The 16,533-nt window shown below is 38.7% G+C and overlaps 1 protein-coding gene across 1 annotated transcript in view; it reads right to left on the bottom strand.

Moving 5' to 3' along the window:
* Nucleotides 1-3,644: 3,644 nt before the first annotated feature.
* LOC126369611 (nuclear factor NF-kappa-B p100 subunit-like) overlaps nucleotides 3,645-16,533 on the bottom strand; it is a 331,681-nt gene continuing 318,792 nt past the window's right edge. Inside the window, exon 23 of the transcript XR_007566744.1 lies at nucleotides 3,645-3,660. The gene's annotated coding sequence lies outside the window, so the exon portion shown is untranslated. The remainder of the gene's footprint in view (nucleotides 3,661-16,533) is intronic.

Genomic DNA, 16,533 nt, shown 5'->3' with positions numbered 1-16,533 from the left:
AATGGATTTGTAATTATCTGAAAATAAACATTTTTTATTTATTTCGATGCACGACTCGCATCGCGCGATGATGAAGTTCTATTAGGCCGCAGGTACACCAGGGACACAGAATAGACCCGTCCGTTATTTCTAAAATAAAGGTGAGTAAACCTATTCCGTTTTCATTTCCCCAGATTGTACGTTACTCATACAACCTTGCCCCTTGCGAATTGAAACTTTCCCCATGTCTTATCGAATCAATTACTTTAATGGGAAAGAATCCGTTATATATCTGGTTTTTTAGTGCCGGCCTGGTCGAGGGACTATTTTATTACATGAAACTTGCCTTAAGTCATTCTCTTTAGTGTGTTTCTTTGAAAGTTATCTACTTCCACTTACCTTCCTCACTTGCGCTGATAACAGTATGAGAGTCTATCAGAAAACGCATTTTATATGTAGAGTCATCATAGATCAGGCAAATTGTTGTACTGCTGTTAGATATATACCACACACAGAATATATCTATGTATCAGAATGTATCTATCTATGTATATCTGGCACAGGTACGCTGTAAAACCATTTGTCAGAAACTGGTTTCAGAACATACATACATTATTATTGCGTATGGCAGACAAAAATAAAATATCCAGCGTGGATCATAATATCAATATACATACATAAATAGCATATTATACAGAGTAGAATATTCCGTCGCAAAAATATGGAACTGAAGAGATTTTCATGAATTTTCCGACAGGAAATTCCACTTGACATCAACTCAGAATCATGATCTTAATCATCACCCTCAATATTCGTTACGATGTACCTAACACCTTGATACGTCCTACCACTGGGCACAGGCTTGTCCTCTGCCAACCGGAGGGGGTATGGAGCATAGAACATTTCACAACCTATACCTATTTGCCCATTGCTGAGCACATGCCTTCTTTCTTTCTCATTTTAACCGGTCCTGCGCGTTCCAGGCTAACAAATGGCGACCATTGGACTGCTAGTCTGCCTCGATATCGTACCCTTAATGTGTTAGGTGATTCTCATACGACGCGAACCGACGCAGTTGGTGGTGAAGCGGTCGAAAAGTATGATATGGTACTGACTTGTATGTCATCCCCAGATGCCGGACTCACGAACACCGTATCACCGTGGGTTGCACGGCTACGAATCCGCGCCATGAGAGGATAACCCAATAAACTATTTACTACGAATATATAGATATAGATAACAATAACACCTTAACGTATTCTGACGAATTATGGGGGAAACGCTTACATGCCCCAGGGTGCTATAATTCGCACCGAATTGAATGGACAAATTGTTTGTTCCCCCCAGCCAAATGTCAAAATACACCTTCTCATATTTTTCCACCCTAAAATAGCAGCGCTTATGAAATGGCCGACCGAAATGTTATCGAAAGGTAATTCTAGTGTTTACTTTTTCTAGTTAAGATTAGGTTTGTTTTTTACCCGATTTCAAAAAAGGAAGTAATGAATTTGACCCGCATGCTAACATACGCGAAAATACGGGAATATTACTTTTAATATTGTTTCTGGTTTTTTTTTTTTTCATGAAAACAACTTCTGATGTCGTCATCAGGAGAATTCGAAGTCTACCTTTTTTGACGTAACTCATTGATCATTTTTTTTTATTTATTTATTAGATTATCACATGAAGGAAAAGATCATGAGGAAATCTACAAAAAAATGTAAAACAATATTAATCTTAGTTTAAAAAATCCAAACAAAAAGGTCTGGGGCCAAGAGCAAACCCATCAAAGGTAAAAAAAACATCTTACTTTGAAAAAACATCTTTATAGTCTTGTTGAACAAATAACTATTGTTTCCTTCTGAACAGTGATGCCATAACCACAACATGTCAAAGTCTGTCTAATCGAATATTGAATCTTCTACAAATCTATATACTAATCTATATACTAATTTAATGTCTCCGTAGAGCTACAAGTAATTAATCCAGTGCAGGTTCCTCGGACTGGGGACAAAGCAGTCCCCAAAGCAACAACTTGTTTGAAGGCAATCAGCCGTCCATAACACTGCTCGTTTGCCAGCTTACCTTATGAATGTAGCTTCCCTTATGAATGCACCAGGGCCACTCAAACTACCACAAAGGGATTCACTGAATACATTCGCTAACACAAACTATGATCCTGAAGGTATTTATTACAATAATACTAAGGCTTGTCCTAATAAACATTATACGCAAATGAAATCCCAGCAGCGAATTCCACGTTAATCGCATGTGAGTAAGTAATGGTCTTCTTCTTCTATCGTGTGGGTTGTGAGATGGAGTACCAACCTCATCAAGGTACTATTACTACTGTTACTATTGAGCCGCCAAAGGTCCCTGAAATGGCTCATGACTTTTCTATGCGTATTTTACTATTACTTACCTACCTCCGTGGTCTAGTGGTTAGAGCGTTAGGCTCACGATCCGGAGGTCCCGGGTTCGAATGTCCCCAAAATATCATAAAAACCACTTTTTGATCCCTAGTTTGGTTATCACCTGATTGTCCAAAAAGTAAGATGTTCCGTACTCCGGAAGGCATGTTAAGCCGTTGGTCCCGGTTACTACTTACTGATATAAGTGAGTAGTCGTTACATGAGCCATGTCAGGGGTCTTGGGCGGCTCAATAACAACTCTGCCATCAGTATCAATTCCTAACAGAAAGCGAAGAAAACATTTCCACTTTCAAGCGACGTTACGTCATTCCTACATCAAATAGGGGTTCGTAAAGATCCAATGGAAAAATGCTCGTAAATAGAACATGTAAAGGGTAACAAGGTTCAAAAGGGGGATACATTTGAGTAGCACCTAGTACATCTTAACAAATCACCGGAGAGGGACTCGGGCGCCGAGGCCGCTATGCTTCCGAGCTTATGTCTCAAGCAAGAATCGTAAAATATTTCACGCAATGCGCACCCTATCTCGTAGAAAGAAATGCCTGGAAACGACTTTTATCTTCGCAAAAATAGTTATGAGTGTGATCTGTTATACTTAATTAAGGAAATCGTATATTGGTGCTGATTCCTGTAAACACCATCTAATTTTATTTTAAGATATAACTGTCATTTTCTTATTCGCCCAAAAGGAAAGGGACGGGTAATCGACAAGCATAAAATTTATGGAACACACGTCAAACGGTTTGCATACCAGCGAGATACATTTTTGATTGGCCCGGAGTATTCATTCATTTATTCATTCTTCCGTGGGGACGTTAATGGGCTGATGATGATGACTCATTCTTCCTAAAATTAAGAGCTGTCAATCATCCGTCCCTTTCCTTTTCGGCAGGTAAGAAAATGACAGGTATAACTTAAAGTAAAATTAGGAGGTGTCTGCAGGAATCGGGGCCATTGTACTCGTAAAAAATAATTAATGACTAATTTTAAATATGTATAAATAAGTCCCCAACTCTGTCGCATTAGGTAAGCCAACTATATTTACATAGTTGTTGTGAGTGAAATAAATAAATAAATCTTTAAAATTAAATAATATTTAAATGCGAAAGTGGTCTTGATTACACACCATCTAATTTTATTTTAAGTTATACCTGCCATTTTCTTATCCGCTGAAAATGAAAGGGACGTGTAATCGACAGGCATAAAATTTATGGAACACACGTCAATTCTAGACAGAAATTTAAAAACCCTTCTAAAATTTTATATTGGCCGATAACCCGACAGAATTAAGTTGACAGCACGCGTTAAACGGGTTGGGTATCCATTTATTTTAAAATTAACAGTTGCCATCCGTCCCTTTCCTGTACGATTCACAAAGACTATACAACAGAACAACATTTACGTGGTTTTAACTTTTCAAGTGATTAAGTCACTTCCAGGAAAGTTAAAGTTGTGAGTCGACAAGCGAGAATCTCTTCGGGCGGGAAGCGGCCAATTTAGCCCGTAACTGCATCAAAATGTTACCATATCCGCGGAACAAGTGGAGATTGAGCTGCGAATGGGTATCTCGTCGTAAACTGCGTGCCTTGTTATGTTCAACAAGAGAATTTATGGACGCATTCCAGTCCAAAGGATCCACGGAAAGACAAAAAGTTACATCGTTCCAATGGCATGTATTTCCGAAAGCAAAACGTACCGTCTGTCTATTTTTCGTTATGTTCTAGGGGGTTAAAAAGGCTAAGTACTTTTATTGCAATTTGACATTTGCGCATATAAAAGTAAATGTGAAATATCAAGAAATTAAAAATAGCAATACTTATTGCTTTTTAGGTGAATTTTCAGACTCTTTGTTCTTTGTGCAACAAACTGTTAAACAAATGAAAATCGGTTAATGGATGATTACATCGTTTTGCTTTTCCAATTTTTTCTAATACAAATTTTCCGCCTAAATAAAAACCTGCAATGTTCTCTTCAAATCGTAGGTACAGGCGATGTCACAATTCTTCACCTTCATTTCGAAAAAATGAAAATAATGTGGGGAATTTAGATTTCTGGCAGTAGTAAAATTCGCTGAACTTTAATATTACTTTATATTTCTTTGACGTGACTTACTGTAGATTTACGTCAGCTGGCTTGCACTACTTGGCCGGGGTTAATATCAGACTGTCAAGGGTGGTCTGCGTTAGCAATTACTTTATACTTCATGACGTCAGGATAAAGTCAACAATTGACATTTCAAATTCGAATCGTACTCTATAATTTCACAAGCATTTCACTAGCCATTAAATAAGTTATCAGACGGTTCGAATTGAACTATCTAGCCTATAACTAAATTCTTAATGAACATTAGGCTTGAATGGAAACTTCTAAAGTTCTAAAGTTCAATCAAGAATGCAGGAGAACTATTCGTGAAGTCAAAAAATAATTGCATTCATAATAATATCCTCCTGCGGCTTAGATTTCCAGACTCTATACTTAGACAATTAGGTTCGGATTTTGAAAGGATTTTGGGCCTTGGATTTTAAAAGGACTTTGGGCCTCGGGCCTTTCGTGCAAAGTCTCCGAGAACGACACGTCTGATAGAGCAAAGTGGAAGAGAAGTACAAAGAAGGCAGACCCCACCATCAGATGGGAATAATAAATGCCAAGGAGAGAGAGAGACAGAGAGATGGCCTTGGGCCTTTGGACGTTTAAGAGTGACCGTCAAATAATATTACTAAAAATAAATAATATATCAACGGCCTCCGTTTTCCAGTGGTTGAGCGTTGGGCTCACAAAAATCACTTTGTGATCCCTAGTTTGGTAAGGACATTACAGGCTAATCACCTGATTGTCACATAGTAAGACGATCCGTGCTTCGGAAGGCACGTTAAGCTGTTGGTCCTGGTTACTTCTTACTGATGAAAGTACTTAGTCGTTACATGTCAGGTCAGGGGCCTTTGGCGGCTCAATAGTAACCCTGACACCAGGGTTGATGGGGTTGGTAATTCACCTCACAGCCCACACGATAGAGCTGTAAATAATTACTGCCCACTTATTGCCGTCTAGTGATAGACATATCACCAGACATTTGCTTCTAATGTATTTTAGAAATAAAATATCATTTTACGGTATTATTGCCTTCTTCGTCAACGTTAATAATAATGGAGGCAATATATAAAATCAACGAAAAATAAACGATTTTAAAACGTTTTAGGGAACAATTATTGACTGTTATCATTATAAAAGACGTCGGTCGGTTAACGTCGTGTCTTATAGGAAAGTCAAAGAATTAGCCTTTGATAGACTGGAATGGAAAATGCTACGCCGACAAGAGCGTGGCTCTTATATTGATGATCATTATAAAGCGGCGCAAAAAACTCCTTATCATCACCTACTCCATCTATCGTTTATTCCGTTGAACTAAATTTTGACTGGTGCAAGTACAAATATTGTATGTCTTTTCAGTGCAATGAAAACCGCACGCTTCAGTACGGCACTAGAATCCAGAGAGCGACTTTATTCTAACTTTAAAAGTCAAGGTGTAGGTACTTTTAAGAGACTTTCCTCACAGCGCGATACGATGTCACACTGATCTACGATATTAGGATAAGGTTGCCAATATTAGCCAAGTATCATAGTTATTAGTCAATTGATAGTATTAGGCGCGCACTACGAGATTTTCGCCGCGCGGCAGAAAAAAGCAGCGGCATAATGTCACTCTGTAATGCTGCGTCGCTGCGGTGGCTCTGCCGTCAAGTGCGCGCAATACAATTTAAAACTGTTTGGTACAGAATTACAGTCCGACATTATGCCGCTGCTTTTTTAAACTCGTAGTGCGCGCCTGGCCTTAGGGCGCAAATGCATCAGACAATTCTTTCATTAATTCATACTTTCATAGACGCTTTTTGATGTCTAAGGACTAAGGGGGAGAGCACATACGCGTTAGACAGTGCACAGTAATAATGTGATTTTTGAATGGAGTGTCTGGGGTGCGCCTGTACTCAAATTATCAAATGCTTTTCTTTTATTGCTATTTCATTTTATATAATGCAAACCACACTAAAAAAAATAACAATGAAGAACTTTATACCAAAGTTTAGTTTAGGAGAGAGCGAAAAACGAAGACGCTCTGTCACTCTCTCCCTCACGGTGATTGGATTCCTGCACATCTCCGCTTCTCACCGCACAGCTCCGCGTCAATGGAAACGCAGCCTTAGATTTTTTCCTAAGTTCTAGCTTGGAACTTTCATTACGATATTGTACGAGTAGCATCGCGCTGTGAGGGAGGTCGCTAAACGTTACCCTCTTATCCTGCGAGTCTCCGGTACATTTTTCACAAGATCCGTGGTAAGGAGCAGAACATACGGCCTTAACTGCGTCCGGGACGAAGCCAAGATAACACCTCCCCTCATTTGAATTATGTGACTGACCGAGCCGTATCCTTTTATATTGTAGAAACGCTGGTACGGTGCAAAAATGGAACAAATGTGTTTGTTCTATATGGCTCTTTAGCTGGATTGGATTGGCTAACTGTGATAGCTGGGAGAACGCGTGTCTGGCATCAGTCTCATCATCTCCCATTATCCCATTTTTCACAGGGTCCACTTACCTAACCTGAAAATTTGACAGGTCCGGTTTTTTAGATAGGTAAGCCTACCTGTCTCACCTTCTAACCCGCGAAGACAAAACCAGCCACAAGTCACATACCGTACCTTCGAAAATGCATTTCTGGGCAATGTGAGTTTCCTCACAATTTTTTATTTCACCGCTGAGCACGTGATAATCATTTATGATCCAAACATGAATTCGAAAACAAGTTCGACAATCATTGGTTTTGGCCTGTGCTGGATTCGAACCTGCGACTTCAGAATGAGAGGCAAGCGTTCTACCAACCGGGCTACCACGGCTTCCTGGCATCAGTCTAAAGCACAAAATTCTGGAATAAATAGATTTTTGGGAAAAATCTACCCAAAGAAGGCAAAAAATATATTTCTCCTAAATTGCTATTTAGGCTTTCAATCCAAAACGACGCGTTTAAGAAATTCAACCCAATATCCCACTTAGGGACTTTGACAGCTATCCAGCTTTTCATACCCCTTTTCTTTCCTTAGTAAACCCTACGGGACCCACCTTTATAAAACTGGTATTAGGCCCAATAAGCTTACCTCCAAACAATTGTTAAGAAAGGTGAACCCCAAGTCTTATATTGCCAAACGTATATAGCGCGGTCGAGGCGGGGTATCGGGTTATCTAGGAATATTTAGATGTAGAAATTATTTATTTACCAAATAAAGTAAAATTAACACAGGTTAATAGCGGGCCCTGCACTAGGGTTTCCCCTATATCGCATTAACCCTATGCTGAAACAATTTTTGCATAAAGATTAAGAATACAAAGTCCGGTGGAAACTCAGATATGTACGACGAATTAAAAACTCGTAGTGGGCGCCTGGTCTTAATGACTACTTTTCAGTTTGGCGTGGTAAACAAACAGGGTTTATTTTCATTATCCACCAATCTATTTGAGCGTGATTATGGGCGTTAAAATGCCCCGTTGACATGAATCCCATACTAATTTCGAGTTGGTCGATTCTTGGCATGGCTATTGGCGCGTATAAATCATTTTAGTCGTATAATTAGGTGGCCGGCCACACGTCAATACAAAGGGTCAACAGCTCAAAAACAATAAGAAATAGAAGAAAACTCATTAGTCACGCGATCTCGGCATGCGACGAGTCTCCTTCTGGTCGGCACATTTGACGCTTATAACACTGTAATATACAACATAACAAAACATAAACAGCCTATATACGTCCCACTGCTGGGCACAGGCCTCCCCTCAATCAACAGGAGGGGGTAAGGAGCATACTCCACCACGCTGCTCCAATGCGGGAAATAAACTCACAAATTGTCGTGAGGTGTACCTATGAGGTATGATGACGAGTACTAATATGTATACAGTCATGAGCAATATAATGTAGCCACTTTAGGACTCTGTCGCACTAACATATTTGACATTTAGTGAGACTTACAGTTCAATTTGTCAAAAAAGTTAATGTGACATGGTACCAAAGTGTAAAGAGGAGGCCTTTGCCCAGCAGTAGGATCTTGTAGGCTAGATTAGATTAGATTAGGTACCAAAGTGTATACATATTAATGCTCGTGACCGTACACTTTCAAACTATGTCTCATTAACTTTTTGGACAAATTAAGCCGTAAGTATCATTAAATGTCAAATTTGATAGTGCGACAGGGTTCTAAAGTGGGTACATGATATTGCTCATGACTGTACATCCATCGCAAGATGTATTGAGTACTCACGCTTCACCGAGTTTTGTGTTAGACCAACGGGATGTATATGTGGTGAGCCCTATCTCCCTCTATAATTTATTTATTGCATTTATTTCTGATTTTATGGCATAGTATTATTAGTAAGAAAAAAGGCGATTATAAACTACGTTAATAAAATAACAATACGTAATTAAATTTATTTTTCGTAGACACCAGAATTAGGCATAATAAGTGCCTTCATCCAATGTACTACGATAGGGTAGTCAACCCTCTCGGTTAACGTGTTCAGCGGGCTTAGCACCGTAAGCACGCGACTCTTTCTCGCCGCGACAGAGACCATCTCTCTCTTTCTGTGCAGTACTGTGAGAGAGTGACGGGTGATGTATGTCGAGGCGAGAATGAGTCGCGCGCTTACGGAGCTAAGCCCGCTGGTATATGCTGTCGCTGCTCCACACCCTACGGCTCAGGGAGAAGATCCGCTTGCGCACTATGGTCTCAAAACTATCCGTACGTGCCTCAACGAATAATATTAATAAGTAATAATGGCTCGGGTGCAACGCTGAGGAAAAAAATAAATTATTTACGACTTCACATTAAAAACCTCAAAAATAACAGTATTTCTCCACTATTTAATTGATGTTATTATACATATAAACCTTCATTTGAATCACTCTATTAAAAACCGCATCAAAATATCCGTTGCGTAGTTTTGAAGATTTAAGTGTACATAGGGATATAGGGACAGAAAAGCGACTTTGTTTTATACTATGTAGTGATACACATCTGCCTACACCTTCCGGGATACAGGCGTGATACTGTATTATATCACACCCCGGACACTTCATACAAACAACCTCGTTTTACACAGATACTACACATTGACATTATCGTACAGGCGCACCTGTGTGTGTGACGTCTGACACCATACGATTCATGTCTAAACTATGTTCGAGGGGGTGGGGGTAAACCTAACTCAGACGCTGGCGGGGAGCGGAGAGTTGCCGTTCTATACGTAGTATTATTCCTTAATTTATGGTTATGTGTAAGAGCGTCAATTGCAAAGTAAGCGACTCGAACTCAATGAAAGCAAACATAAAGTTGGTAAATCTTGAGGGTGACTTATTGTTATATAAATATGACCTTTATTTATAGCCAAACTCTGGACTTGTTCCTGATTGTTTCGTCGAGATAAGAACCAACGGTGCATTTAATAAAGAAACTTTAGCCATTAATTTTAAATTAATCCAAGAAATTACATTGAACTTTGAAGTGTATGACAACAAAATATTGTTGGCGGTCACTTCGTAATTTGTTACCTTTGTAAATCCAAAAATAGGTTGCTTGTTCACTAGTAGGTACAGCAGTTTATCTTCCCTAATAGTTAATACCATCTGAGGCAAACTTACAAAGTAGTTAATGCCATCTGAGGCAAACCTACAAAGTAGATAATGCCATCCAAGGCAAACCTACAAAGTAGTTACTGCCATCTAAGACAAACCTACAAAGCAGTTAAGGCCATCTGAGGCCAACCCACTAAGTAGTTAATGCCATCTGAGGCTAACCTATAAAGTAGTTAATGACATCTGAGGCAAACCTACAAAACAGTTAATGCCATCTGAGGCAAACCTACTAAGTGGTTAATGCCATGTCAGGCAAACCACTAAGCAGTTAATGCCATGTGAGGTAAACCTACTAAGTAGTTAATGTCATATGAGGCAAACCTACAAAAAGTCACGTAAAAAAATAAATAAAAATAAAAGCTTATTTCCCATATCTAATTAAATTCGCACTCGTCACGACTCAAAGACAACTTGCAATCACTATTAACGAGTTCCTAAGACGGATATGATGAAACTTTACTATATGACACTAATCTCTCTATCTGATTTTCCGACACACAGCCAAATGTGTTAGTGAAACTGCACTTTTAGATAAATTAATAACTCATTTTTAAAACATCCTGAATTTGACAAAAGGCCATAAAAACGTTATCTTGAACTAACTGAGTGAACTTCCATCATATCACAGCGCGTGCGTTCTCGGTCGTCGGTCATCGCGTTATCACATGAGTTATACCCACAGAGATAATGATAAGCTGGATCCTCCCGCATTAAAACCTCGTTAGCCTTACAGTAGCCTTTTACTATTGTTCATCGTTCACCGCAGAACCTCACATCGTAGACACAGGAAGAGATAGATATAGTCTATCTCTTTTACTCAAAGCGAGATAATAATGTTATTGAAAAGCACGAAGACTAAAACAGTAACCCGATGGGTTTTTTGTCCCTTGTGCTCGGCTGCTGAAGTCACCTCATGATTTCCTCATGAAGTCTCTTTGGAGTTAGTATAGGACAAACAATAATACGACGTGTAGAAGGGACACCCTCTACCCCGCACCTACATGAGTTTGGAGCGGGCCTGATTTATCTCACCCCCGAGATGAGGGCCACTATATTAACCGTCCATAAGAAAGAGAGCGCGTGCGGACTGTATTTCTCACTCGCACACATGGAGAAAGGTGGGACACGGTAAGAATTGTATAATAGAATAGAAAAAGAAGAATAAGTTAAATAGAAAAAAGAAAATATTATTCGTCAGGTTTAGATCTGTCTTTATTTAGATGTAATCCCGACGCAAAATATTTTCGTAATTTATGTTCTTATTTATTTCTCAATTTCATTTTTTTTTCTTTGACCTGGGATACTAGCTACCTCTTCTATCGTGTGTGGTGTCAGGGTTACTATTGAGCCGCCAAAAGCCCCTGCCATGGCCCATGTAACGACTACTTACTTACACCAGCTACCTTATCAACCAGCATATAAGCAATTCATTCATTCATCCATTTTCTACACATTAATTGACAACATCAATTATTAGAAAAACGTCTTAGTATCTTAAATTAGCTTTCAACGTCAAAATCATAACTTCATATACCAGCAGCGGGCTGCCGATAAAACAAATTGCTTTCATATAAAACATGATCATTACAACATATCAATAAAATATAATACTTGTCAAGTAAAAGCTCCGAACAAAATGTCGTTTGCAAATAAACTTGTATGAAGCCAATATCGAATATTGATCATTTTACCGCAAATAAATAAAGCGAAAGTGAGGTTTTATAGGGCAATATGAAATTGCTACGGCTATAACTTACCATTCTCAATCTCTTTGATATTGGAGTGGATGAGTTAGGGGAGAAACATCGGGCATCATAGCTTGAACCGCCCTGACGTGAATACTAACACGCAACTCAGCGTACGTAACTCACGCGCACTTAATCATCTTAACTTCATCATTACTATACCTCATCATCTCCCTAGCATAGTCCCGTTTTTCACAGGGTCCGCCTACCTAACCTGAAGATTTGACAGGTCCGGTTTTTTATAGAAGCGGTTGCCTGTCTGACCTTCCCACCCGCGAAGGGAAAACCAGCCCAATACAGGTTAGGTCATATACCTCCGAAAATACATTTCTCGGGAATGTGGGTTTCCTCACTTTTCCTCACGAGGTATTCCAGGATTAATGAGGTTGGTATTCCACCTCACAACCCACACGACAAGAAGAAGAAGACAGGCAGAGGGCAGGAGTCCTAGTACGGCTTTAAAATAGACTGCTTAGTAAATTGAACATAACACGTTCACTGTATGATGAACCACATATGGGACATTAACGCGAGTGGAATCACTCACGTCAGACAGAGAACTGCGGGGCGGAAGGCAAGAGGGAAACCAATGATCTATTTTTTCCTAAAAAAGTAGCATGGAAAATGTTGCAAGAACGTCGCTCATAAATTAGTGAGGATGAACAAAAGTTTTGCTAAATATATTTTTTCAGTGTAGGTGTTGTTTCAGGGTGGTGGTTCATTCTCTTTGTGCGTCTCTTTTGCACTAAGCTTTACTCTACAGGGTGTTAGTGACATCGTAACGAAAACTTTGAGAGATGATTCAGGCCATAATTCTGAGTTGATATCAAGTGGAATTTTCCGTCGCAAAAGTATGGAACGGAAAATAATTTAAATAAGCTCTAAAATTTTCATGACTTCTCCGACAGGAAATTCCACTTGATATCGACTCAGAATCATGGTCTGAATCATCCCCTTCAGTATTCGTTACAGTGTCACTAACACCCATACCTACTTGTATGGTTCCTGTATGTACTTGTATGGGGTGTGACATCGTAACGAATACTGAGAGGGATGATTCAGCTGATTATTCTGAGTTAATATCAAGTGGAATTTTCCATCGCAAAAGTATAGAATTGAAAATAATTTAAAAAAACTAAAAAAATAACATGAATTTTGCGACGGAAAATTCCACTTGATATTAACTCAGAATCATGGTCTGAATCATCCCTCTGAGTATTCGTTACGATGTTACTAACACCCTGTATGTATGTGTCTTGCTGTCATACGCTAGAATGCATAAACTATACGCGCGGATGAGCTCACTTACATCGCTCACTCTCAGTAATTCGATTCGAATGTACTCCCACGAATCCCACAAAAGGAAAGGCAAATACATTACGCAAACAAAAAAATAAAGAGCAAATAAGCGGTAAAATAAAACCTCTGTAGATCTCTAAATCCTCAAGGTGGGCCTCGTGTCCGTTACGGAAAATTTGTTTAAGGTACCTTGCCCACGATGCGATTGAATATCGCATAGGGCTGCGATCATGCGATATTAGGGTAAGTTTGACAGTGTTAGAACACATGGTAACAATGAGTTCGACGTTTGACGACGTCTTCATTTCATACACTCATGAACATGTTTCGATTATTTATAAAAAACATATCTATCTTATCTACCCTATACTCCAATAACCCGATTACTCTAGGTCCATAGAGGCGGAAAATCAGCTCGCCACATCACTTCAAGACCCCGATACCGACACCGCCGGCGTGGTCGACAATTTCCGTCATTCAGCACTTATCGTCGATTAATCCTTTCAAATCAACTTACCGGTTTCAACTGAAAACCAGCGTCATAGTCTAGGCTATGGCATTATGCTGAGGTGGAACCATTTCGGCATACATTTATAACTGTATTATTTTATGTTAATTATGTTAAAACAATAAGTATGTCGAATAAATATTTTTTCTTTCCTTCTTTCTTCTTTCTTTCAAATATAATCAACTTGACTTTAGTTTTGTATCGGGTAAGAGCCACCATTTGTCCGAGCAAGTAGTTAATACCATTTACGGCAAATATACAATAAGCCATGTCAAAAAATATTTAAAAAAAGAACTAGAGAAAAATGATCTTATATCGTCACTTCTTTCGATATCGTACGAATTGCATCGCGCTGTGAGGAAGGCTTAACTCAAGTTGAAAAAGGGCAGATGCCTTTGAGAAGTGGGAGATTTGAAGAACGACTTTGAAGGAAAATAAGGGGAAAAATCTCATTTCATAGCACTCATGTCTCAATTAGCAAAAAATTTTGAATGTCAGTAGCATTTCTGGCTCTTGAATTAACAAGCCGCCATGTTTTATTGTCAATTGAAGTTATTCTACGGTACCTACTACATTTTATTTAAAGTTATTTTTATAAAATATTCAATTACATTTGTTACAATAACGCGGGTATACCTGTAAATATATTGTTCTAGAATTACAAAGTAAATTAATTATCAAGTATGTATTTTTAGAATATAATAGACAAATTAAAATATGAACTGAGTACCCATACCCATGCTTCACCGAGCTTTACGAACGTAGCTGGCGAGCAGTATCGCCGACTATAATGGTCGAGCCAACTGTAACACGGCTTAGTAAATTGAACTTAACACGTTCACTGTGTGATGAACCACATATGGGGCATTAAATTTGAAACTCATACGTGTATGTCCCATATGTGGGGCACGTTTTTCTTGCCATAGTGCCTATGTACATAAATTCCTATATGTTTATCGAAAAATAACATTGCACGTGATGGGTTGATATCTAATTTTCAGTTACACAGTGAACGTCTTAAGATAAATTAATAACTTCTCTTAAAAACTGGAATTCCTGTTTTAACAACATGCCCATTTTGTTAAGCAACTGAATACTTAGTTTTTTTTTTCTTTACTCCCAAACCAGAAGAAAGTAAAAAATACCACAAAAACTTACTCCCAAAAAAGTTGGGTCTGTGAAGATTCCTTTTTCAAAAAGAACATGAATAGAAATACAAATTTTACGAACAGTTAGAGACTGACATTGAAACGAAACGTAGACCCATATCAACTTATATATTGTTTCGAAACTTAGGATACGTAAATAAATGTATTCCGCCAACCATTCCTCAGCATAATTTCAACTGTGACTTAGGTACTTATATTATTTTCAAATCTAACACAAGCGTTTTTCTACATATTCCTCTGTGAATTCGACGCTCGGCGGACACTGTCACGACTAGAAAAACGCTAGTGTGGAGGGGGGCCTTAGACATAGACATAAATAACCACACAAAAAAATAATTCTTAACGTGCGCCGCTTAACACGTAAGTGCGTGCGAGATAGACATTTCGCGCTCTCCCCCTTACTCCTTAACGGGTTATGGCCCTTTAATACTAAAGACAGGAGGGTGAGGTCGGCGCGCAATACGAATTGGTGCGGGACGGAGTGACACCAAAGTACACGAAAACACAAAATACATACAACAGAGAAATACAAACTAATCAAAAAGTATAAAAGGCGGCCTTATTGCTAAGTTACAAAACGTCCTTGGGTTTCGATCGATGTGCCAATTTTCATCCAAATTGCTTCAGTAGAAAAGTAAATTGTATGTAGAAAAAGTTAATGTAACGTCTTAAACCTAGATTTTATCTATCTATATCTCTATATTTTTTTGTTGAACAAGAATTGAAAAGACCACATACGTATCAACAATAAAAAAGCAATAAGGGAAATTATCCTTTCAATAAACTTTGAAAAAAATACAGATTATACGTAACGTAACACAACATAAACAGCCTATATACGTCCCCTAATCAACGGAACGAGATATGGAGCATACTCCACCATGCTACTCCACTGCGGGTTGCTGGAGGTATTTTTTACGGCTAATAACTGAGACCAGCGTTTTAACGTGCCCTCCAAAGCTTGGAATCATTTGTCTTTTTCGGTCATTCACGTGATTCAAGCCTGCAGTGTCCTTACCAAACAAAGTACAATCTCACAAAGTGATTATTCAAATTCAAAAATATCTATAATTAGTAGGTAACATAGTCACACTTTGAATCGTATTTTTTACATAACGATCGTCTCATTCGCCTAAAACTACTGCAGCTTCCAAAACCTGTATATCCGGGGAAAAGAAGCTGCAAGGAAAACCTCGGTACAGGGCCTTAGACGTTCTTTAAAAAAAATATAAAATATTGTTATATAACTTAGTAACTTGGCCGCCTAATATTTTGTCCGGCCAAGTAGATAATGCCATCTGCGGCAAATCTACAACGTCAAAAAAAGCTGCCTAATATCAGTTTCCAGACAGTTACCATGCATTAATATCTTCTAAATAATCACTAACCTTATCTTCTTCTATCGTGTGGGTTGTGAAGTGGAGTACCAACCTCATCAACCCTGGTGTCAAGGTTATTATTGAGCCGCCAAAGGCGCCTGACATGGCTCATGTAACCTAACCTTACCAACCTTTTTTACAAAGTTTCTGTTTATTACACATACACGGTTAAAAAACATAAAGTACTCTGCCTACTACGCTGGAAAAATAAACGTGAATATTTTATGCAACCTCTTTAGTTTTTACAAGATTTCAAGACCGCACTAAAGGAGTCAACTTATACTTACTTGCCTGAATAGAAGCTAAAATTAAGATGCGCATTAAATATTTAGCAGCGGTTCTCAACCTTT

This window comes from Pectinophora gossypiella, chromosome 9 (genome assembly GCF_024362695.1).
Source record: "Pectinophora gossypiella chromosome 9, ilPecGoss1.1, whole genome shotgun sequence".
Classification (NCBI taxonomy): Eukaryota; Metazoa; Arthropoda; class Insecta; order Lepidoptera; family Gelechiidae; genus Pectinophora; species Pectinophora gossypiella.
This window is presented reverse-complemented; position numbering and strand designations above follow the sequence as displayed.